Consider the following 25,469-nt stretch of genomic DNA (forward strand, 5'->3'; position numbering starts at 1 on the left):
GGCTAGACTGACTCTAAACTGTGATCCTCAGATTTCAGCCTCCTTAGTAGCTAGGATTACAGGTGTGAGCTACCAGCATCTGGTTCAGCATCTAACTTCTGAGGGCTCAGATATGACGATATTCTCTTGTACATCCTCAAATGCACTGAGGGGAGAGGGTTCACGCTCCAGCAATAATGAAAGACACCAGAATGTAAAGAGAAGGAATGCAGTTTGCGTGTGCAACTGCCTGCACTCACTAATCGAAAGCAGCAGGCAGGGAGGCAAAGTCCTCAGAACTAGTGTTCTGAAAACAGCATGGACTATGCCAAGTTTTAAGAAGCAAAACATTGAGTTCAGTTCTGGGACTTGTTATGCTTGCTTTTGTCTTAATTCTCGTTATGAAACTGAATACTTCCAGTCTTTGCTTAAATGAAGCTAGTAACAGAAAACACAAAATCAGCAACTTTAAAAAATGAACCCTATAGTGTCAACAAACTGTGGTAGCTCAGTACACACCCAGCTACAAAATAAAAACAGAAAGAAACTAAGACGGAAAAGGGGGGTGGCCAGGGAAACTGCAGTTCTTCAAAGTTTAGACGTCAGAAGGAAAATGGCCACGAGGTGGAGCTCCATTTCCAAAATACAATCTCAATCCCTCATTCCATCCAGCAAACTTTTATGAAATGGCTTTTAGTGTCAAAAGATTGGAAGAAAAAAAAAAAAAGATTGGAAGGGGTTTTTCACCATATATATATTTTATATGTTTATATATTTTTTCCTTCAGTCTGTAACACAGCCCAAAGTTTAATTTGATATAATTATTTGACAAATAAATTTTAGAAATATGAATGACTATTCAAATGGAGAAGCTATACACATAGAAACAGACATAGGAATAAATAAATCAACCTATTAAAATATATAATATACATTTAAATAAGTATATAAATCAAACTGAAAATACATTTAATGAATATATATAACTGTATATTATATATTATTCAAATATACATCTTAACATGTAAATAATCATAGTTGATGGTATGCAATTTCTGTCTAATTTTATATACATATTATATAAAATAAAACATGTATTTATGAGTTGTATTTATATATGGCTACACATATTACACATTTTAAATTCTATTGAGTTATGCTTTATATTCTATAGTCCTCTTAGTAAGGGAAGAGTGAGAAAGAAACCTGATTAGCAATATAGAGGGAGTGAAAGGGACTCAGAATCCCGAATCAAAGAAGTAGATGGCACAAGGCACAAGAAGTTAGCAGTTAGGCGAGTAGAGCTTTGGGTAGTGAATCACCAGATTATTTACAGTACCTACTGCTATGCCAATGATTGTTCCACTGTAATGACTAGGGAGTAATGACAAGGAAAAAGTCTAAGCAGGTCCAGTACAGAGGCAATTCTTTTTTCAGTATTTTCAACCTGCAGTTGGTCAAATCTGACACAGTGGCTCAGTTGTATAGGTAGTCAGGGAAGAGAGTGTTTTTGAATCTAGCAGCTACAAAAGAGAAACTAAAGAAAAATTACTGCAGAGCCAACAGTATACTTTGGGGGTGAGAAGAACCATAATATTTGAAGAACTGAGAAAGATCCATGTGACAGATTGCTCCCAGTTCACCTTGGCTCATATTTAGGTGGTTTAGGAAGCTAGAGCAGCCAGCCCACCCACACTACTACAAAAATTAAGTAATCTTTAGTGAATATCTATAGATCTATTAAGTGGGTGAATCAAGTTAAATGGATACTTTTTCTGTATATATTTATCACAGGCTAAACAATATCTGTTTATAAAAGAAGGTGTGGCCTTTTCTGTGTATTGAAAAGTTCTATAATTCCAAGGGCTTGTGGCCATTGTACCATGACTATGTATTTTGGTTAGTATTTATGGTGTTGTTGTAGAGCATTGTTCATTGAAACTACAAACAACAGGAAATATCCACTTAGAGAGAAAGTCAGATGGCCAAAAGCTCGCATTCTAAAGCTGTGATTACTGCACAAGAAGCAAGTAGAGAAAGCACAGAACTGAGGGTCATCCATGCATCCCAGAGCTCCGCATTTTAGAAGTGGGGAGGAAGCTGGGTAGGTCATTGGGTCTCAGTTTGCTAAACACTGATTTCATTCTTCCAAGCCACTCCACTCTGTGTGTGCAAGCTATTGATGATAAATACGGCTATTCCATCAGCCCCATCCTAAGCCGTAACAGAGCTGTGACCAATGACTGCCACTATCCCCAACCTCAACTGCACTTGCACCACTTTTTTTTTTTCCAGTCTGTCATGGGGCTTGAACTCTGGACCTCGGAGTGGTTGCTGAACTCTTCAGCTCAAGGCTGGTGCTCTACCACTTGAGCCACAGTGCCACTTCTGGTTTTTCTGGTGGTTAATTGGAGATAAGAGTCTCATGGACGTTCCTGCCTGGGCTGGCTTCAAAATGCAATCCTCAGATCTCAGCCTCCTGAGTATCTGGGATTATAGGTGTGAGCCATGGGTGCCCGGCTCCTGTACCACTTTTGAACCATTATTATTTATGTTTTCCATTTCTCCTCTAAAATCCTGACTCACAGAACTTTCTCACCTCATCAATCCATATTCCAATGGACTGTTCTATGTCATTCCTTCCATCTACTAACTTGTCTCTAACCCCACTGGGACCATTATAATCTCTACCTTACCTGAACCTCCAAACCTCTGTGCCCTTTGCCCATCACTTACCAGGCAGAAGAATGGCTCTGGATCATTCCAGCTGCCCAAATACTCTGCAAGTGAAAGGACCAGAGGAAATTCCTAAGCACATTAGCTGGCCTCACCATAATTCATGGTCATAATCATCCAGTGGGAATTTGTCTCACCATTTCTTTAATCCAGCCAATTTCCCACTCGGACCTCAGTTCTTCCTTCCCCCTAAACTAAGCAATGCCTCCTCCACTATGACTCCCAACCCTTATGTGGCTTATCCGCTCAACTTAGAAGCAATCAGACGAAGACTTCCACAAACACGTTAGTTAGCCTAGCCCTGAACATGACCCTGCCTCAACTACTGCTTCAATTTGTGTGTGAATGCCACCTGATGTTTCCTCCTTGAAGATGTCAGGGGACTCTGGGAGAGAGGACTTAATTCTTTCAAACAGTGGGAGAACTCCGAGGAAAACGAGGCCAGATGCCTGGCTAGCAGGAGGAACAAGAACAGACCAGCCAGTGTCAGTGGCTCTCTAGCTTCTCAGGAGGCTGAGACATGAGGATCATAGTTCAAAGCTAGCCCAGGCAAGAAAGTCCATTAGATTCTTATTCTCAAATAACCACTAAAAACCCAGAGATTGAGCTGTAGCTCAAAGTGGTAGAGCACTAGTCTTGAGCAAAAAAACTCAGGCACAGTGCTCAGGCCTGAGTCCAAGCCCTAGGACCAGCACCAAAATATAGAAAACAAACAACAGAGAAAGGACAAAACAGTGCAAGGCCATTAAAAGGGGGGTACCATCTTGTGTCACATTCATTGCAGGTTTTTCTTTCTGCCCTGTTTCTATGAAGGGCTCGTTTGAGGTACTTTCCAGAAACTCCTTTACATTCTTGTTTTGATCATCTTAAACAGTAGCAGTTGTGTGGGTGGTAGGAGCCCCCTTTCTCACTTTTCTTTTCCTCTTTCCTTTCTCTGAGCTCAGAGGCAAAAAAAAAAAAAAAAAAGAAAGAAAGAAAAGTCCCCCGTGAGACAGTTGAGTTGTGTAACGGGTGTGGGAAATACCTGGGCTTTTGTTGCTGGGGGGGGGGGGGTGTCCAAGTATTCACAACCTCATGCATAGATGGGTATGAATAGTGCCAGGGAAAGAGAAATCTGTCACCTCCACCTCTCTGCTCAATGCTATCAAGTGAGAATTTTGTGGGTATCTACAGTGAAGTGGTCAGCTTGAGATTTTTCTCAATTGTTGTGGTAGGGCAAAAATCCATTTAGAAGGCAAAGGTCATAGACCCAAATTAATTGTCCAATAGAGAAAAATCCCCATTTAGAGCTGAACCATGGGGCTCTAATCTGTAGACAGAAAGACATTGTGACATGGATGAGACAGGAAGCCTGTAGCTTACCTCTTCTGGAACTAAGAGGTTGCAGAAGGAAAGAGGGAGAACAAGGAGTTCAAATTTGGGGATTTGAGGCCCTCCTCCAGGGACTTGCTCTTAGCATGAAGAGAGGAGCTTGGAAGCACAACAAAGGGATTCTGGGAATCTCAGAGTTGGGCAGACTGGAGAAAGGAAAGTTTCAAGTCATCGCCTCAGTACCTCCTCCAACATGGCTTGCAGGAATGGTTGGCAGGGTCTAAGGCAAGTGGGTGACAGACATACTGAAGGCAAAATCAACGGATGTTCAGGGCCTGAATGTGGTCCTCTGAAATCCTAGAAGTTCCCAGATGCCCAAAAAGGGAGCCCAGCCACACTGTGCCAGGCCACCTGCCAGCAAAGAGCTCACGGGGCTTTAGAAAGGCCTTGATGCATCCATGTAGCCATAGCAGACCTGTGTGAAGGAAGAGACAGAAGTTGGCTGATTCTACATATATGTAAAACCAACTGGAGATTTTAAAAAAATCAATTGCTTTGATTCTCCAGTGGATTATATTTTAACCACTATATCACTAATGTTTTTGATGGCAATGATAGGGAAAGGCTCAAAGTATGGAAATAAGTCAAAGAGAGGGCAGAATATCCCTTTAATGACATAGAAACCACTCAACTGTCTAATGGAATTTGCATGTGTTTGGCAACTCTAGGAAAAGGTTCCCATTTTGTGCAGTTATATGTTAATATAAGAGTTTTTTTCTGATAAAAGTAAATGATTTTTGTTTAGCAGAAAAGATAACCTCAAAGTTATGACTTATTGCCCTTTAGGACATGAATCAGTTTTGTTACAAACCCAGAAACCTATTTCAACATATATTTTCAGTGTCCATATATCCCTTTTTGAGTAATTCTCTTCTGAGTCAGCTTTAGAGTTCTGCTGTGTCCATTAATCCCGGACACCTTTCTTTATATGCTTGCCTCAGAATCTTCCCCATTACCTTACTGAAGGCCTGTACCTAAACAACTGGGGGGAAATTAGCTCAGAGTTTTACACTGGATGCAAAGAATGGCTTTGCCCATTTATTGTACATTTACTTCCTTTTTTTGCTTTGCTAAAAATGTGATCATGAAATGTAACTAAATTGAAAGGAGAATGTGTAGTCAACTTTGAAACATTTAGTTGATTAGGCATCATTGCAGTGTTGTTTAGTGAGGAGTACACAAGCTAGACAACTGAAGTTGAGGAGGAAGACTCCCCACAATCTTAATGGGGATGGAGGAGAAAAGCGATGATGTGGACTTACCAGGATGCTCGTTATAAGCTAGCCTTCTGTGTTTCACAGGAAAGAGCTACAAGCAAGGATCAAGGCTGTGAATGAATCTACAGGGGTGATGAAGAACAATGGAGGATGATGTTAAGAATTGTAATGGACTTAGGTTGAATTGATGCCCCAGTTCCTCTACAGAGATAGTGTCTTTTAATGCTAGAAAGATATAGATGAACATGCAAATCAAAGTAATAGTATCACTATTATGTTTCAGAGTAATCTGTTCTTATCAGGGACTTAATATACTTCAAATGTTAACAAGATAACTTTCTCGATTGAAGAATCTAAACAACGAGTCTTAAGATTCCAAGGTAAAATGATCTCAAATTGAAAGGATTGTGATAATTTTTTTAGTTTGAAAATTTTGGGTCGTTTCTGTCATTTAAACTGCCTTACTCACATCTTTATCTTAGATGATTTTAAGAAATTATCACAGTCTTTGGCAAAGCTTTTTAATCAGATATGCTGAAAAGTTGACTAAAAGAAATTTTAAAATGAAGTGTCATTATTTGAGAGGGTCCCATAATAATCCTAAACTCTTTTAAACTTTTTCTTCTCTTTTTCCTTTTTTATATGCTGGGATTTGAACTTGGGGGCCTTTCTCCTTGCTTAACTGGCACGCTAACACTTGAACCATACCTCTAGCCCAGCTTTTTCCAATGTAGGAAAAGAAGTCTAGCAAACTTGTCTGCACAAGCTGTTCTTAAACTATGATCTTCTGTGTCTCAGCCTCCTATGTAGCTAGGAGTACGGGCACCTTGCTCATTTTTCCCTTTATTAAAGTATTCTTTCTTTCCAAAATATCTGAATTTTTTTATTGAAAGACTTTCCCAAATAGCAAATATGATTGTTGAAAATGTACTTTGATAATAAATTAAATAATAGGATTTAGAAACATTACTTTAACATGTAGGGGAAAGCTAGCTTTTAAACAAATATAACCTCAGGAAGTTGAATATTAATTTCTAAAACCGAATGGTCTCTGTATTGTCTTTTCTACATGAAAAGACCTGCCTCAAATCCACACCCACTTTTGAATAAAGAGACAACAGCCTGGCTCCGCATCGTTAAGCTGGTGATGTGACAGTAGGATCATTTCCTCCTCTTTTTATGAGCGGATTTTCCTTTTAGTCCGAAAGATTTCAACACTTGGTGTCAGTGTTGCTCAAAGGCACCCGACATATTCTCACGACCAAGCTTTAAGTAAATACATAGACAAATGACCCAGAAATACTATTAAGCACGTTCACAAGCTTGACCACGGGAGCAAAGCAAATTGTTATTTAGATCTCAGAGGCTGGTGCGCAGGTTTTGCCAGTTCTGCCACCTGAGCTGGACCCGTGTGTGGATCCTCTGGGCACCCTGGGAAAAGCAGCTGCCCTCCTCGCCCAGGCAGCCCCTCCCGGAGTCCTCTTCCCACCCATGCAAAGCCTCTTTGTTAAAACCAACAGGGGGCACCACCCAGCTCCTTCACCTGCTTCATGCAGCTAGGAAAGCAGGAGAGAAACGGTATTTCAACACAGTAGAGAAAAAAAATAAACTGTAGAAGAAAGGAGGAGAACTCACAGGCTTACCTGTTCTAGAATCATCGCAGAGAGTCGACATTTACCTCGAGTAGCAGAAATGTTTTTCTCCTCTCTCCTCCGTCCCCTTTGGAATTCACCTCCGCTGCAAGGATCTCATGAAGGGACTTGGATTTGTTGCTTTAAAATGTTATGGGGTCCGGAAATCGACGATCAATGAGACCACTCAGATGACAATCGGGGATGGAAAGAATTTTATTGAGCGAGAAAGGACTGACGCGCCAGGACTGCACCCGAGGTCGGGATCTGTAGATGAGGCCTGGAGCCACCTCAGAATGCTGCTTTTAACCCCCCAAACCACAGGAATTTTCCCTTTTGCCTAATTGTAATGGCTCGTTCATTTCAAGAAGTGTCCAGGAACCAGTTCATTAAATTTGAGAAATGTCCAGAAGCGTGTTGTAAACAGGTCAGGGCATCTTGACCATAATGGGACCCATCTGACCGTCAGGTGATAAAACAGGATGTAGCTGGTGGGGGGGGGGGTGAGGAGGCTACAGGTGTGGGCAATTGCAACTGCATACTACAGGGCAAAGGGCCAGTTTCAGAAAAGTTTCGCATTGAACAATGACATTAATACTGAACAATATTAGCAATACTTGTTGTAATAAAGTCAGTATGGTAACAGATTATTTACATCACTTCAAAAACACAGATGAGCTGGGCATTGGTGGCACACACCTGTGATCCTAGCTACTCAGGAGATTGAGAACTGAGGATCACAGTTCCAAGCCAGCCTAGGCAGGAAAATCCATGATACTCTTATCTCCATTGGAAAAACGGCAAGTGGCACTGTAGCTCTAAGTGATAGAGTGCCTGCCTTGAGTGAAAAAGCTCAGAGACAGCACCCAGGCTCTGAATTCAAGGCCTACTACAGACAAAACAATTTTTAAATAAAAAATCACAATTGCCTGATGCTTCAGACCCCAATTATTTATCACCTGTGTTTACACCCAGCCTATTAGCTAACTGAGCTCCTACCAGGCCCTCTGACCCTGAGGAAGGGCACAGATTAACTCAAGTCTAGTGTACTGAAAGTAGAAAAGATCACTGCTGTTATTAGACATTAAAAGCATTTTACTTGCAAACTCCAAAGTCTCCCTCTTTGGCTCTCCCCACTACTTCCCACCACCCCATTACGCTGTCCTCCTTTCTCTGTTCCTTTTCCATATGATATTAAATCTACGCCCCCCCCCCATCAACAGCTTTCTTTGTGACTAATTCTATCATTTAATTTTCTAGCATCCATTCTTAACTTTCAAGGAGACATTTGTCATTTCCTGTGACATTCCTTGATCCAGTGCATGTGAATCAATCAAGTTTCCTGAGAAATCTAAGGAAAGGGTGTTAACCTAGCTTTGATCTCAGAAAATGGGGCTGGATTTAATCCTCCACAGATGAAGATCTCAGCCTCTAACACCTCCATCCTTGGGCAGTGGATAGGTCAGGCTTTCCTCTCCTGTAGTTCTGGTCCTGAGTTCATCCAGCATTTCAGTGGAATCACTATTTCCATCATCAATATTTTTGCTTTTGGTAGTGAATCTTTACAAAGATTTTATCTAGAATGTTTAGCTATTGGAACCTGACATCTCTGGGATGGATATGCATTTAACAACATACACGTTGTCTGGTGATATGCTTTTGTTCCTTGACAAACTCTTGTGAACATTCCCTTTCTGTTATTTAGTAGACTTCTAAACACTATTTGGATGATTTTGGTGTCATCTATCATGAGATGGACTATAAAGTGGAAAAGTAATTTCTTTACTACTGTGTCATTAGACTATTTCCAAATTTTCCCAACACTAAAAATGCCTTCAGAGATATTACTGTAGCAAAATCTTTGGGATCATTCTTTTAAATGTTTCTGAATTACACATATTACACATATTATAAAGGATCATATGTTCTTCATAAAAATGTACTTAACACCTAACAAAATAGGACTAATATACTCATTAGGCATCTTCCACCAAGTTGCTATCCATGTCACCTACATAGTCACTTTCACAGGTTAATGTATCTTTATAAAATGTAACTACATGCATTTTCAGTACTTAAATGAAACATATTGCAGAGTGGTGTTTTTTTTAATAATTACTTATTTATTGTCAAAGTGATGTACAGAGGGGTTACAGTTTCATATGTAAGGCAGTGGGTACATTTCTTGTACAATTTGTTACCTCCTCCCTCATTTCTCCCCCCTCCCCCTTCCCCTCTCCCTGCATGAGTTGTTCAGTTGGTTTACACCAAATGGTTTTGTAAGTATTGTTTTTGGAGTCTTTTTTTTAATCCTTTGTCTCTCAATTATATGTGAGGCCAGAAGTGGTGCACAAATGGTAACAGCATATATCCATGTGGCAGGAAATGGGGGGGGTGTCTTCAACTTAATACATGATAACCTGCATTCTTCACTGTAACTGCTCCATGGATTCCATTACTAAGCCACATTCCAAACAAGTCACAGTTTGTTGAGGGATTTCTCTATTGCTGGCTACCTGATCTGTTGTCAGGTTTTTGTTTTGTTTTGCTGCCTCAAATAATGCTGCATTAGATTTTTCTCCTCATGCACATAAGGCAATGTTCCTCTGGAAAGAACTAGAGAAGTGAAATCATTGGCTCATAGAGAAGGTATATTTTTGCTTTAATAGATACTGTGAAATTGCCCACCACATTAACAACAAGCACACTCCCCCAGAGAGCGAATGAGAATATATTTGTCATCATGATCTCAGCCACTTTATAGGATCAAGTTTCTTGTGTGTGTTTACTTCTTTGGTTTTGTGTTGATTTGTAGTTCCTCCATTTCTTTGTCTGGCAGGATCTAGATAATGGGCGTGTAAGTCCTCACAGTGTACTCCCATGGAAGTGACCTGGGAAGAGTCCATTATGGGGACTGCAAACCCTCAAACAAATACAATTTTATAAGAAAATTGCCCAGGCTGGGAACATGGTAGAGTGCTAGAGTGCTTGCCTCTCATACATGAAGCCCGGGTTGGATTCCTCAGCACCACATATGTAGAAAAAGCCAGAAGTGGCACTGTTGCTCAAGTGACAGAGTGCTAGCCTTGAGCAAAGAGAAGCCAGGGTCAGTGCCCAGGGCCTGACCAAGTCCAAGGGCTGGCAAAAAAGAAAAGAAAAGAAAAGAAAACTGCCCTTCTTGTGTCTCCATGTTAGTCAATTTTCTATCACTTGACAAAATACCTGATAAAATCAACTTAATGGTGGCTCATGGTTCAGAGGGGTTCCCTCCTTAACATATAACCTTTTATACCAACATAAATTAATTGTACAGAGGCTGATTCTTTTTCTTTTTGTGCCAGCTTTGGGGCTTGCATTCAGGGCCTGGGTACTGTCCCTGAGCTTTTGTGCTAAATGCTAGTGCTCTACTACTTGAGTCACAGCTCCATTTCCAGCTTTCTGGTGGTTTATTGGAAATAAAAGTATCACAGACTTTCCTACCTGGGCTGACTTTGAACCGCTATCCTTAGATCTCAGCCTCCTAAGTTGCTAGGATTACAGGTGTGAGCCATCAGTGCCTGCTACAAAGGGGTTTATTGTTCTGTATTGTGCTATACATGCATATAGTACTATGAGTGTATTCTTTCTATTACTCTCTTATCCCCATTCTTCTCTCTATGCCTTTGTTTTAAGCAATTTTAGCTTAACGATTTTATATAATATACTACTATGTAATATATAATTACAGCATCACCTCTACTTTCTCCATCCCACTGGTTCCCCCTCAAATCCCTTTTACAAAGATACCATATTTTTAAAGTAAGATTTCACATATAAGTAAAAACAGAGCGTTTGTCTTTGTAAGCTTGGCTTATCTCACGCATCATGAGGATCTGCAAGTTCATCCATTTCCCTGCATATAACATAGCTTCACTCTTCTTTATGGCTGAATAATAGTCTACTGTGTAACCATTTGAAAGGCCTCAGCCCCCTGGCAGGGTGGGAGGCAGTAACAAAGTGGAATATCACTTGACCTCCAAAACTGCTCACTTCAAGGCAAATAGGAAGCAAAGAGAGAGGGGGAGAGGGGCCTGAGTCCCAATTTCCTCCTAAGATTATGTACCCCAGTGACCAAACTCCCTTTCTGTAGATTCTGCCTCTTAAAAGTTCTACCACTTCCCAATCACACCATCAGCTGAATACCAAACCTTTATCACATGTGCCTTTGGGGGCTATTTAAGACCCAAAATATCACACAGTCTCTTTCGTGAGCCCTGACTCATAAAGTTGGCTGCTAGAATATCATGATAAAGTTGCAGATTTTGAATGCTTTAAGCTGATTAGAACCCAGCTGTCCCAAGTAGTGGTTATGCTAGGCCCTAAAGGCCTAGTGACTCTCCATAGGAGTCAAGACCATGCCCTCCATACAGGAAACAGCAGGGCTTAGAGACCAGGGGTCCCACAAGCAGGAATCAGGGCTGTACATCCCCCTGAAGAGGTAATTGCGGCTTTTCTTCTGGAAAGGATCCTTTCTTTCTTTCCATTACAGAAAATTTGCCTTGTCTTTTTAAAATTGTTATTATAAAGGTAAGGTACAGAGGGGTTACAGTTACCTAAGTCAGGTAGTGAGTATGTTTCTTTGTGAAGAGTAAATCATTCCCTAGTTCTCCCCCAGGTTTTCCCTCCCATCTCCACCCACAAGTTGTATAGTTCATTTCAACATAGTGTCTAGTGAGTAGCACTGCTCTATTTGTTCACCCTTTGTCCCTCCATTTCTGTGTTCCCCCTTCCCTCCCAAAGACAGATAAAGGAAAAAGACAAAAAAGAAAAGAAAGTAGAAACATAACGAAGAAAAAAAAAACCTTGTTTCCATATCCTTGAGTACATTTTGATATGCCTTGGTTTTAACTAAAATTTTTGTATCTGCATTACCTAGATAAACACTCATTCACTTCAAAGTTTCATTTTAGTTTGACGTCTTGAACCAGAAAGCTGGCTGATAATGGGAAAAGTGTGTGCCAAACTTCAAGGGAACAGGCATGCTTTGTAGCTCAGGCCCTAACCTAAAATCACTCCCTGTGGAAGCGAGTCCCAGCTCTGCCCTTATGCAGCTTTGACATATGGCTGGACTTGCTAGATGTCCACATTGTCAATGATATTAGCACCTACTTAGAGGGTAGAGCTACAAGAGCCAGGTGAATAGTCTACCTCCGAGTCCTGGCACAGCTAACTTTTTAGCCACAGTATCTCTAATCCCAGAGACGAATTCCTGAACAGAAATTACCTTTTCGGAAGTAGCTAGAAGGAAGACGTGGGATCCCCAGAATTTCTCCTAAAAGATTGTAGTTACAGGGTCTAGTCATGCTCAAAGATTTCTGTTGTTTTTCCTGCATATGGCATGAAGCTTTTTTTTTTAATCTTACTCCAGTTGAGGAGTTTGGTAACCATGGATTTTCTACCAATGGTTACTATGACCACAGGGAGAATCAGAAAATTCCTCCCCCCTGGGTTTCCCACCAGCTGTACTTATTGAAGAAAATGGAGAGCCAGAAGCTCCTTATAGTGACAGTCTCTAGGTATATCTCTTAGCCCATACCTGGTCTGAAGAAATCATGGGCATAGCTTGGCACACTGAAAGAAGCCAGCCATGAAAGTTTTTGTGCTTGTTTTGTGTTGTTGTTTGTTTTTTCCACACAGAGAAGCACAACACTGGTCTTCAACATTGCATGTAATTTTCTGGCCAGTGTTACACTATTTTCTAGCACTGTAGAGATTCTTTTTTCTCCTGAAGTGTAGCTGGATGATTCAAACTGGTCTAGGTTTGGGGGGCAATGGCAAAATGGCACAGATAAAGGAAGAATTTAAGAAGTCACTGATGTCTTTCCACTTGCATGGGGTTGTTTTATGCATAGAAGGTTGTGATCTAGAAAATGGATATGTCAATATTTATTCAAGGACAATCAGCTTTTGTTGGCACATGTAGTCTGGAATTCTGTTTCTAAACCTGAAGCGACTATGTCACCTGTTAGGCATTTAGTATCTCTGAGCCTCAATTTTCTTATCTACAAACAATATAATATAAGACTATCATACAGGATTGCTGTAGGGGTTATAGGTAGCCCCTCCCTTCCCCCCCTACTTTCCTCTCCTCTCCTCTCTCAGTGGAGGTGGTATTGGATTTGAACTCAGGGCACCTGCCTTGCACTTGCTTGACAGGTACACTACCACTTGAGCCAAATCCCAGCTCTTTTTCCTTTGGTTATTTTTCAAAAGATATAAATTTTTTTAAATTTTTTAAATAGGCTGGCCTGACCATGTTCCTTCTAGTTGTGTCTCTATTGTAGCTGGAGTGACAGGCTTATACAACCCCACCCCAGACAACTTGTTGTTTGAGGTGAGGGGCCTTACTAACTTTTTGCCCAGGTAAGCCTCAGACAGAAATTCTCCCAATCTCTAACTCCTGAGTAGCTAAGATCATAAGTATGACCCATTGTGCTTGCCCTCATTTTCTGTTATTTTCTGGTGTTTTGACTTCTGAAAGCTTACCAGTCCTGGAAAGACTACTTCCCATCACCTCCCTAGGCCTGTCAGTTCCTAAAGAAAGTAAGACTTACCTACAAAGGTTCATTTCATATACAAGCCAATCCAAAGCCAAAACCAACCACTTCCTTTAGCTTCCAGCTGAAGACCCAAGAGTCTCCCACCCTAAGCACAGAATTCAGACACTACACAATTAAAGATAGCCCCAGTGCCCTGGAGCTCACTATAGTCATTAAACTAGCCACAACGAAGCCTACCTACACTCCCTCCCTTTCCCCACAGAAATAATAATAGAGTTCTTGCCCAGGTTTTCTTCTCACCTCCTCTGCCTCCTGACCAATCCGGGTATTCTCCCATCTGTCTCCTCATGGCAGGTGTGAGCCCTCCTCTTAGAACGCAAGTGACAATCATTATAACAGCAATCATTCATCTCCTGATCTATTATATTTGCTCCTTAGTACTGCTATTGCAGAATACCAGAGAGACAGAGAGGGTGGGTGGCTGAAACAGCATTTATTTCTCACAATTCTGAGCTGACAGACCCAAGGTTAAGACACAGTAGATTTGATGGCTGGTGAGAATCTGCTTCCTGGTTCATAGGTAGTCAACTACCATTTTCTTGCATCATCATCACATGTCTGAAAGGAGCTAGAACGTTCTCGAGACTCCTTTATAAGGACATTAACCCCATTCATGAAGGCTCTCCGATCACCTAAAAGCTCTACCTCTTAAAGCAGTCACAATGGAGGTTGGTATTTCAACATGGAATTTGAGGAGACACAAATACTCAGTTCCTAACACCTGTGTTTTAAAGTATGTATCCTAATCTCTGGGACCAGTGAATGATACCTTGTATGGCAAAATGTGTGAAAAAATCAGGAATCTTACGATGATGAAATTATCCTGATTTATCTTGATGAGCCTGGATAAGCCATTATTCAAGGAGGCTGGAGATCTGAGTGAATTATAGGAAATGATGACGTAGAAGAAACTAGAAGGAGGGCTGGGAATATGGCCTGGTGGCAAGAGTGATTGTCCCATATGCTTGAAGCCCTGGGTTTGATTCCCCAGCACCATATATATAGAAAACGGCCAGAAGTAGCACTCTGGCTCAAATGGCAGAATGCTAGCCTTGAGCAAAAAGAAGCCAGGGACAGTGCTCAGGCCCTGAGTTCATGCCCCAGGACTGGCAAAAAAAAAAAAAAAGGAAAATAGCAACTAGAAGGAAGCAACCACAAACCAAGGAATGTTGGCAACCTTTAGAAGCTCTGGAAGAAGCAAGAAATGAATAGAACCTCCAGAAGATTCAAACTCCTGAAGAACCTGAGCAGTGATGCACCTCTATATTGTAGCTTGGGCCTGACCGGGCCCTGAAGCTTCCTGGAATAATTGCAGAACATGTCAATGTGAAGAGCCTGAACAAAATGCAGTCTAAAATAATGAAGGTAGCTAGAGAGACTTCATTTGACCAGAAGTCAGTTAAAGTTAGAATGCTTTAGCCATTGTGACACAAAGGAAATGTATTGAGGTGTGGCCAGTGTGTTTTGTGTTCCTGAAACATGGTTAATGTGTCTCCTCAAGCTAAGGATGACTCCGGCGACACCCTTGTGACCCAGGTCTAAACCAATCATTTTGAACCCCACAAGCTAGCCAATCACCTTCACCAGACCGGTTACCGCCATTGATTAGGCCAATCATTCTTAAGAATTATTTTATAACTTTCCCGCGATACAAAATGATTTGCTGCCAGTTGCTATGCTGTTTTATGATTTTCCCGCGGTGTGACATGATTTGCTGTGTGATGATGTGCCCCATGGAAGGTTCCCCAAAACCCTATAAAAATCCTGCTGAATGGCAGGTAGGGGGTCTTGATTCAGACCTGCTGTGTCAGTGACGATCCTGAGCCCAGGCTCGAGCTTGCAATAAAGACTCTCGTGTGATTACAGTGGCTTTTGGCTCCTTGGTGGTCATTGGGGACCCCAAAATCTGGGCATAACACTCCTTGTCATTCAGTGTGTGTGTGTGTGTGTGTATGTGTGTGTGTGTGTGTGTGTGTGTATTAGAAGTTAGGTTTTACCCTTGATGTCACTGTAACTGATTTTGGTACCGTGGATATTGTATATATGTTTGTTGGAACTAGGGAAGGGAAGGGAAGGGAACATCAAAATGGAGAGACAAAGGATAAAAGATGAACCAGTGAAACAGTAGTACTTAACAAAACTATATGCTGTAAACCAACTGTACAACTCATGGGGAGGTGGGGAGGGAAACGGGGAGGGGGGAAGATAGGAGTAAAATGAGGGAGGAGGTAACAAGTTGGATAAGAATTCTACTCACTGCCTTATGTATGAAACTGTAACCCTCTGTGTATCACTTTGACAATAAATAAATAAATTATTTTTTTTAGAAAAAAGAAGTTAGAATAAGCTGGGTGTGGGGGGGCTTATGCCTGTAATCCTAGCTACTCAAGAGGGTGAGATCTGAGGATTGAGATTCAAAGCCAGCCCAAGAAAGTCTGTGAAACTCTTATCTTCAGTTAACCACCAGAAAGCTGGAAGTAGAGTTGTGGCTCAAAGTGGTAGAGCACTAACCTTGAGCAAAAAGAGCTCAGGGACAATGCCCAGGCCCTGAGTCCAAGCCCCACAATTGACAAAAAAAAAAAAAGGAAGTTAGAAGAAATCTCTCCTTATCAGCCCTCAGTCTCAAAGGTCAGCAGTAGCCAGAGTTGGGCCTTGCTGGGTACACAGGATGGGGAATAGCCCACAGACTACTCTCCTATTCTGTCTTTCCACAAGCTACACACACCCTTCTAGAATCTGTCTTTAATTCTTGGAAGTTGGGGAAAACACATATTTGTCATCATTCCTTAGAGCCACTAGTTTGGAACAAGTTGTTCTACAAGACATCTTTGCCATGGTTTTGTTCCCATGCATATTTCTCTTCTCTGTTAAAGCTAAATGGAATAAAGTTCTAGGATCATTGGGGGAAATAGGAGGGGGGGAGGCAGGGCCCTCAAGGACAGAGGTTGCCCCACATAAGACCTTCCCCAAATGGGGGCAGGAGACAAAGGAACAGCTCCTGCATCAAGGGGGCCATATAAGACACGTGATGGGAGCTCCTGAAAGCAGCATCTATTTTATCCAGATTTAATTTTCATCACCTCTCAGAGGATGCTTGGCTCCCTGAATGCTGTGCTCAAGTTAGGAAGGGAAAGCAAGTGACTATAAGATAAGCTGGTTAATAAGCGAGTAAAATATAATGCAAGACAGGCAAGCATTGCTTAGTCAGGTCAACCACATGGCTGCATGGACCAGGTAACTTCTGCATCCAGAAACTGTTTTCTGGCATCACCATGCGGAAGCCTAGGGAAGCCAATTCAATGTGTGTGTCTCACATTGCAGGTGTTTTACAGTACTCACTTATCCCCGCAGACTCCAAATGTCAGAGGACTCATTTGCTGACCTTTAGCTGATGACAGGGCTGGTGCTGACATTTGCATGGGCACCAGCACATGCCACCATGGGTCATCTGTCAGAGGCAGAGCAGGCTGGTGGCTCACCACAGAGCAAGCTACCACAAGTGGGGAGAAACAGAAGTGGACTGATGGAATTTCTTCTGTTCTGGGTGGGCTTGGATGGGCTTGTGGTTCACTTCCTCTCAGACTTTGTGGGGCTGAATTCAGTGCAGTAGGGACCAAGCATATCCTGTTATACTCCAGCAGAGGTGGCATTTCAGCAATGGCGGTACTGAAGTGGAGATGCTGGATCTAACTAGCTCCATCTTGGCCACGTGGTGGATAGGAAACTGAGTTTAATGAATGCCATCTTGTCTTTACAGTGAAGATGGGCATGCCTTAATTCCTAGAGGCAGGGGTGGGGACTTGGACAATAGGTTACTGGACCTGCCAGTCTTGGGCCATGAACTCTCAAGTTTTCTGTGACCCTGCCCCCTGGCCTGACCCTATTTAGGTCTGGACTAGCTCAGGTGCCATTATGCCATGCCTTGTGTTCTTGTTTGTGCCTCCCATCTCCTAGCTCTCCTCTGGTCACCTGGCATCCTTCTTCAGCTCTCCATTAAGGTTGATCTGGTTTGTTGTTGTATTTTTTCTGCTCTTTCTTTCCTCTCCTGCTGTCATGGCTCAGTTTTCTGACAGTGTAAAGTGTATTTGAGGGGCTGCACGTCTTTGTGACAGGAGTCCACCTGCAGTCAACAAAGACTCCCGATTCTACTTCTCAAAATGTGGCCCCACTGTTTCTCACAACTGAGATACCTTCCAACAGTACATGAGCACATCTACAGGGACAACTATGAGGCACAGAGGCAGCAGAGTGGGCAGTGACCCTCCCCTCATTAAGCCAGCCAGCTCTAGGTGTCTACTTAAGTCCCAATCCTGCCCCCAGGAAGAATCTGACCTCTTATGAGCAAGAGAGGACTCTACAGCTGACCATCTTCAGGCCTGAAGCTGTTGTTACTCAGCTTCATCCTGTGTCAGACTCCTGGCTCACTCAGAAAAGTCACTTAAAACACACACACACACACCTACTTATACACACACACACACACACTATTGGTTGTTCTTCTTTGAAGAATCCTGACCAATACACAGACTTAAGGACAAGTCCTGGGTCTTCTGCTACATATTTATAGAATTATTGCATTAAGATGGTTAATTTTTTCTTTCCATGTTTTTTTTCATATCAATTAGTTGTACAAGACAGTTTCATGTTGACATGTTTCATTTGACATTCTGACATGCATATAATGTACCTTGATCAGAAACACCCCTCCATCCTCTCTTACATCTTTCCCAAATCCATCTCAACAAGCTTCCTTGTTCTATTTTTCCACAAAATGGAGATGTTTATATTACCTTGAAATATCCTGAGGAGAATATATCTCACCCATGAGACATGATGAGTGCCAGAGAAGGCATTAAAAACATGAAACCCAAGATGCTACATTTCTCCCAAGTAGTTTACACCCTAATAAAAGAGATAAATAGCAATGGAAGTCATGTACTCCAACACTTAGTAAGCAGTGCTACTTACAGATTCATACTTTGGGGATATGAAAGGCCCTGGAATGAGCCACTCACAGTAAGTCACTCTGGCAGAAAGGTTGTTGTGAGCTGCAGGTGATAAGCACTCTTCCATCCTCTATTCTACTTAAAAGCAGGAGATAAATATCAGTTTGGAATATATCCTTCTGAACCAGGGAGAGAAAAAAAAAATCCCAGAGACTACTCTTAACAGCAAACATTTGCCTGCTTAGCAAATCTGAGTAAACAACATCACGTACTTTGTCCTCTCAGTTTCCATTACTTCCTTACCTGAGATATCCAAACCCCCTTTTGCCTTGTCTAGCCTGCTATGGTGTATAAGCCCCAGATTCTAAGTGCCTCCGTGAATCACATTTCTTTGTGATCACCAGTACTTACATACATAATTATGTCTGGTTTCATTTTGTTTTGTTTTGTTTTGTTTTCCTTTTTCCTGTTCATCTGTTTATATGTCCATTTAATTTGTAGTTTCCACAACCAATGAAGTAGAAGAGTAGAAGCAAAAACAAATATATTTTTTTCTTTCTCTACTGATGTAGAAGGGAGATGTTGTCTCTCTCTATCTTCTGAAGGTTCATTGAAATAAACTCACAATAGGCAGATTAATAAGGGGGAAAGACAAACATATTTGTTAGCTCATTCACATGCATACAAATAGGAGTCATACAAAAAAATATGGCCCTTAAGAACCACATGGTTGAAGCCTAAATACTCTCCTTATAAGGATGAGGAAATGGGGGAGGGGGGCTGCTAAAAAGCTAACAGATGATTATTAGGGAAAATTAAGAGACCTAACCAAATTTATGAGTTGTTCTCTTTGGAATCTGAATGAGCTCAGAGAAACATAATCTCTTGACCAAGTTCATCCAGGTATGGTTACACTTCGTTTTCTGTGACAGATAGGGAGATTTCAGGAGGTGATGGGAGGCATGTGTGCTCTCTTTAGCATGTCTGCTCTTAAGGCAGATAAGAAAATTCCAGAAGACGCCATTTAAAAAGATTAGGGTGACCTTGATTCTAAGGCTTCTTAGCATGTCCAAGCATCAGTCTTCCGATGACTGTTTTTGATGCCCTGCTATTGTCTGAATCTTAAAGGTCCTCTAGAAGCGTCTATGTTGAAGACTGAGTTTATAGTGCAGCAGCATACACAAGTAAGGCTGTGGATCATGAGGGCTTTGACCTCCTGAATAGATTAGTCCATTTATGGATATTTATGGATTTGTAGCTTAATCGGTTTCCAGAAAGGTGCTTTGTTACTTTGTTATAAAAGTATACTTATTCTCTCTCTCTCTCTCTCTCTCACACACACACACACACACACACACACACACCCCTCCCCAGCCCAAGAGAAAGTGACTATAGACTGAAGCCTCTGAAACTGTGATCCAAGTGAATACTTTCTATTGTAAGGTGTTTTTTTCTTTGTTACTGTTTTTATTTTATATTTGTCTTGTTTATTTGTTTACCTATCTTTGGGAGAGACTGAGGACACAGAAATGGGGGGGGGGGGGGACAAAGGGCTGGGAATGTGGCCTAGTGGTAGAGTGCTTGCCTAGCATGCATAAAACCCTGGGTTCAGTTCCTCAGCACCACATAAAAGTCAGCACCAGGGCTGGGGATATGGCCTAGTGGCAAGAGAGCTTGCCTCGTATACATGAGGCCCTGGGTTCGATTCCCCAGCACCACTACGGAAAATGGCCAGAAGTAGCACTGTGGCTCAAGTGGCAGAGTGCTAGCCTTGAGCAAAAGGAAGCCAGGGACAGTGCTCAGGCCCTGAGTCCAAGGCCCAGGACTGGCAAAAAAAACAAAAACAAAAACAAAAGTCAGCACCACATAAAAAGTCAGCAGTGGCGCTGTGGTTCAAGTGGTAGAGTGCTAGTGAGCAAAAAGAAGCCAGGGACAGTGCTCAGGCCCTGAGTTCAAGCCCCAGGAATGGCAGAAAAAGAAAAAGAAAGAAAGAAATGAAGGGATAAAGGGTGAACAAATGCAGCAGTGGTACCCACTAGACACTACGAACTATGTAACTTGTGAGTGGGGACTGGAGGGAAGAACTGGGAGAGAGACTAGGTGAGAGGTGACGATGTCCCAAAAGAAATGTACTCTTTACATGATTTACGTAATTGTAAACCCTCTGTACATCACCTTTATAATAATAATTCTTAAAAAAAACAAAAACCTTGAGGGCTGGGAATGTGGTAGAGTGCTTGCCTAGCATGCATGGAGCCCTGGGTTCGATTTCTTAGTACCACATAAACAGAAAAACAAAACAAAAGAAACAAACAAAAAAACCAGAAGTGGCACTGTGGCTCAAGAGGTAAAGCACTAGCCTTGAGCACAGAGTGGCTCAGGGACAGTGCCCAGGCCATGAGTTCAAACCCCAGGACTGGAAAAAAGAAACCCTGAAAAGTTGACAAACTCCCTAAGGAAATGACTACATGAACAGATACATTTTTGTATTTTTTCAGCCACAGAATAACACTTCCGTCCCACCCCACAACTCCTAGCAAAAATGGGAGCTGGGGAAAGGATCGTCTAATAAATTGAAGAATGACCTAGGCACCCTCTTTAGCGAGAGCGGGATGATTCCAAACGTGCAAGCCGGACCCCAGACTCTGGGGGCGGCTACGGGGTCAAAACGGGGGGCCGAAAAAGAGCCCAGACAGTGTCCAGAGCGAAAAGACACCAGAGAGGACCTAGAAGAACCACCATGAGATTGATTCCCAAAAGAAGCCTAAGCATCTTCCTAAAAACAAAACAAAAAGCCCACAAGCCCCGCCCTCCCGTCCGGGCCATGTGCAGGCTGCCCTGCGACTGGGCCGCGCGGGTGTCACTCAAGCGAACACGTGTGGAGAAGGCCTGCTGCCTTCCCCGGCCACTCCTAACAATACACCCAGGGGGCCCGCTGCAACGATGTCCTGTGAATCCCCACAGAACTCTCCTGTGAAGTTGTTATCTAGGTATTTTCTCACATAGGCAGGAAACTAACACAATCCCAATATCGGTGTCATTAGAAAAATTAAAAGATTTGTTATAAGAGACTTGACCTATTTTACACAATATTCCCAATCTCTCATCTCAAACCTACTGGTTGTATTGTGAATGTAAAATAACAATTCTACTTTAAAGGAAATGAGAAAATAGTGTATGCCTAGCCAAAAATGAATGACTATTGTCCAAAAATGGAGACACTGTTACCCTAAATGGCAATTTCATGCACGGAGGAGGTGACATGATTTCCCCCCCTACCCCCCCACTATTACTGGTGCTTGAAATCAGCGTCTCTGCCACTTGGCTTTCTTGATCGCAGGTGGCTCTTTACCACTTGAACTCTGCCTTCAGTCCAGCATCCTGCTGGTTAATCAGAGATGGAATTTCACAGACTTTTGGTCCTGACTGGTTTTAACACTCCCACCTCCTCCAGCTTCCATTTCTCCAGGTCTCAGCCTCCTGAGAATCTAGGGTTATAGGCATAAACCACAGTGGCTTGGCAGTGACATGAATTTTTATAGCTGCAAAACAAAAGAAAGTCATGAATCGATGCATTCACAAAATGCCTGGTGGGGTCATGATATACTACACCACAAGAAATGGATAGTATTCAATGTTGTGTCATTTTTTAGCTTAAGGGTTGGAGATACATTTCAAGAGTTTTATCTAGTAGTTACCAAAAGTTAGATGAAATCGAGATGTTGATAGTATAGCAAATGGCTGGCTATTAATAGGATCTGAGACAGCCCAAGCTAAGTCTTGCTGCAACATTCCATCTCACCCCAATCACAATATTTTAGTCACCCATGGCCAAACAATTTGCAGGCTCTTGAATACATTCTTTTCCCCCAGAGTACTTCAGTTCAGTATTGACATGAAGAAGACAAACACAAAGAAACTGGGTAAGAAAACACTAACAACTATTGAATAGAATAGCTGGGAAATTCCGCTGACAAATGCCATGAGCCATAGTTAGAAATAGAATTATCACCATTTTCTGTTTTTGCTAGGTGTTGAAAATAGATGTATTTTTTAAAAGTGGGCTTCAGTTCTAAGGACCTTGTTTCAAGTCTCAGTTCAACTTCTGAGCAGCTATTGGCATCGGAGAAATGGTTTATTCTCTGAGCTCCAGTGGGCTCATCTGTACAATGCAGTTACTGGCACATAACAGAAACACAGCAGATGCTGGAAGTTAGTAAGTGGATAAATGAATGGCGTGCAGTCATGGAACTGAACACTGTTGACTAAAATCCAGACTTAGCAGATAGAAAACAAAAACAATGGAGTTGACAGAGAACCAGGTTTTAAGGGTATGACAGGGCAAATGAGGAAAGAAGATTGATTTTTGTAAAAATAGAGAGTGCTTCCTAATTCTTGGGAGCTTCATGATTTTAAGGCTTTGGTGTTGTTGAAGTCTTTAAGCCTCCATACATTCCCAATCTCATATTTAGTGACAGAGGGAAGGTACATAGATACATGAACAAGACAATGGAAGAAACAGGATTCCATGAAGCAGGTTAAGTCTAAGCCCACAACATTCATGATGAGTATTGCTCAAGGTAAAACAGAATAAACATTTCTGATCTCAACATCTGGATTTATATCATCCCAGGAACCCACAAGACCTACAAGTCTCTGTTCTTTAGAATTCTACATTCTGATTAGGAATTAAAAGCTAAAAAGCTAGAGAAGATTCAAGTTCAACCATGTGGGACCCAAAGGATGGATAACATGTTAGTTGTTCCAGCCAATATCTCAGAAGGGTCATCTCGTGCAAGCCTCTGTGCACATAGCCATAGGGATTGCCCAGGTTCCAGTTCCTGGGTTTATGCTAATGATTATGGAAAAGACCGTTGAGAGCCTGAAGAATGTGTATTCTCTCTCCTCCTATTTTCCTGCAAGTAGATTAAAGAGTGGGAGAGCAAAGTTGCAGCCTGAGAACAGATGAGGTGTTGACCATAAGCAATGAGTGTGCTCCGATGTCTCTACAGAAGCGAGAACACCACACCCTCCCGTGTGAAGAGGAGACTGCTCTGGTGCTCTAATTCTTCACTTCAGCCCAGGTGTTCTGTTCTCAGCACCAAGGGGACTTTCCTAAGTGAGTCATAAGACTAATCTGTAAAAGGACATAGTTAATTTGTCCCCTTAAAGTACCTTTAAGAAAGCAATGATGTTCATCTGACAAAAACTTACAAGGCACTAATTAATGCCTTATGGTTAGTACTGTTATTTTCCAAAACAAAAGATAATGTAACATATGTGCTTTCCAGATTTTTATATTCTATTTGGGAATTCAAATGGAAAAGTTAGGTTAGTGCTATACATGGAGTACACTATTATCTATTGTAAAATAAGACTGGGACCGTTGATATCTATTGAACATCTACTCTGCTCCAGGAACCAGAGGCACTTCTATTTATTCCTGTGATTAAACTGCTGCATAGTAAGAAGGATACTGTCTATATTTTTACCAAGGAAAACTCTAGGCTCAGAATGGTTGAACAACAATAAAGATTAGGACAGGTTGCTCTAATACTTATTCCTTTGGTATATCAAATAATTTAAGCTAAAGGAATTTAAGAGACAATACATTCAGTGAGGACTCCCTGACCTTTATTTATAATCTTCCTTTATGCCCTGAGGCAGGTCAACAGTTCAGGAGACCTGTGCAATGGCTCCAACCTGTACTCCTGAGTACTTGGGAGGCTGGGATCTGAGGATTGAGGTTCCAAGCTGGCCTAGGCAGAAAAGTCTCTGATTACTCTTATCTTCAATGAATCAGCAAAAAGCCAGAAGCAGAGGGAAAAACTGGGAGAGTGCAAGGGAAGGGTGACATTGTTCAAAATGAAACACACTCTTTACCTGACTTCTGTAACTATAACCCCTCTGTACATCCCCATTACAATATCAATAAAAACATTAGTTGAAACAGGTCAGTTTACAAAGACAAACAAAAAGCCATAAGTAAAGGCAGAGAACCAGCTTTGAGCAAAAACTCAAAATGAGAGCACAAGGTCCTGAGTTTAAGCCCCAGTAGCAGCATGCGTGAGCGCACACGTGCACACACACGCACACACACACACACACACACACACACACACACTTTGACCTTGAATTAAGCCTGGCAGGGCACTGTCAACATTCTCTACTGTTTGGGTATGGACCTCTCAATTACACATAGGCACATTTAAGTGGCATTTATATGTACATGTCACAAAAACAGGTTTTGCATTGGCAAGCTGATGTTGATTGATTTGGACTTGATTGTGCTAAACATTTGCCAAAAAAATGCTCATCACATAATAATATGTTGGCTTTAATGGGTCATTGTGTTATTGTTTTTTGTTGGGTTTTTTTTTCTTGTTCTGTTTTTTGGAAGTCCTGGGGCTTAAACTCAGGGCCTGAGCACTGTCCCAGGCTTCTTTTTGCTCAAGGCTAGCACTCTACCACTTGAGCCACAGCACCACCTCCAGCTTTTTCTGTATATGTGGTACTGAGGAATCAACTCAGGTCTTCACGTATGCGAGGCAAGCACTCTACCACTAGGACATATTCCCAGCCCCGTGTAATTTTTGAGGTTATGCAGAAAATAGTTTTCAGAGCACCAGGAATTGGGAATATAAGGACTTTATAAGACATATTTGCTTTATCAGTAGGGTTCCCACACAAAGTCCAGCAATGCAAACAGCCAGGAGTAAGCATTTTCTTCTTTGCAAAACAAAAGTTGTCAGGGAAGCTAGGAGAAGCTCCTACTGCAGAACCTGCATAACGGTGGGGGATTGAGAGCAGAAATACAAACAAAACACCGACTTCAGAGCAAAAATAAGTTGGAAGGGAAGAAGTTTTCTGCATCTTTGGATACTAAAAGGAATATTTTGGCTGATGGGTGAGGGAATGTAGACATTGAAACCTTAGGGGGCTGTGGGTGTAGAGATTTCAGTCCTGCTCTAAATATCATTCAAAAGCTAA

The 25,469-nt window shown here is 41.8% G+C and overlaps 1 long non-coding RNA gene across 1 annotated transcript; it reads right to left on the reverse strand.

Moving 5' to 3' along the window:
- Window positions 1-12,495: 12,495 nt before the first annotated feature.
- LOC125339576 lies at window positions 12,496-17,222 on the reverse strand. The gene is made up of 3 exons (XR_007208563.1): window positions 16,916-17,222; window positions 13,774-13,839; window positions 12,496-12,836 (listed from the first exon to the last, which is right to left on the reverse strand). It is a non-coding gene; the product is annotated as an uncharacterized LOC125339576 (long non-coding RNA).
- Between the last annotated feature and the right edge of the window lie 8,247 nt (window positions 17,223-25,469).

The sequence above is a fragment of the Perognathus longimembris genome, chromosome 21 (assembly GCF_023159225.1).
Source record: "Perognathus longimembris pacificus isolate PPM17 chromosome 21, ASM2315922v1, whole genome shotgun sequence".
Classification (NCBI taxonomy): domain Eukaryota; kingdom Metazoa; phylum Chordata; class Mammalia; order Rodentia; family Heteromyidae; genus Perognathus; species Perognathus longimembris.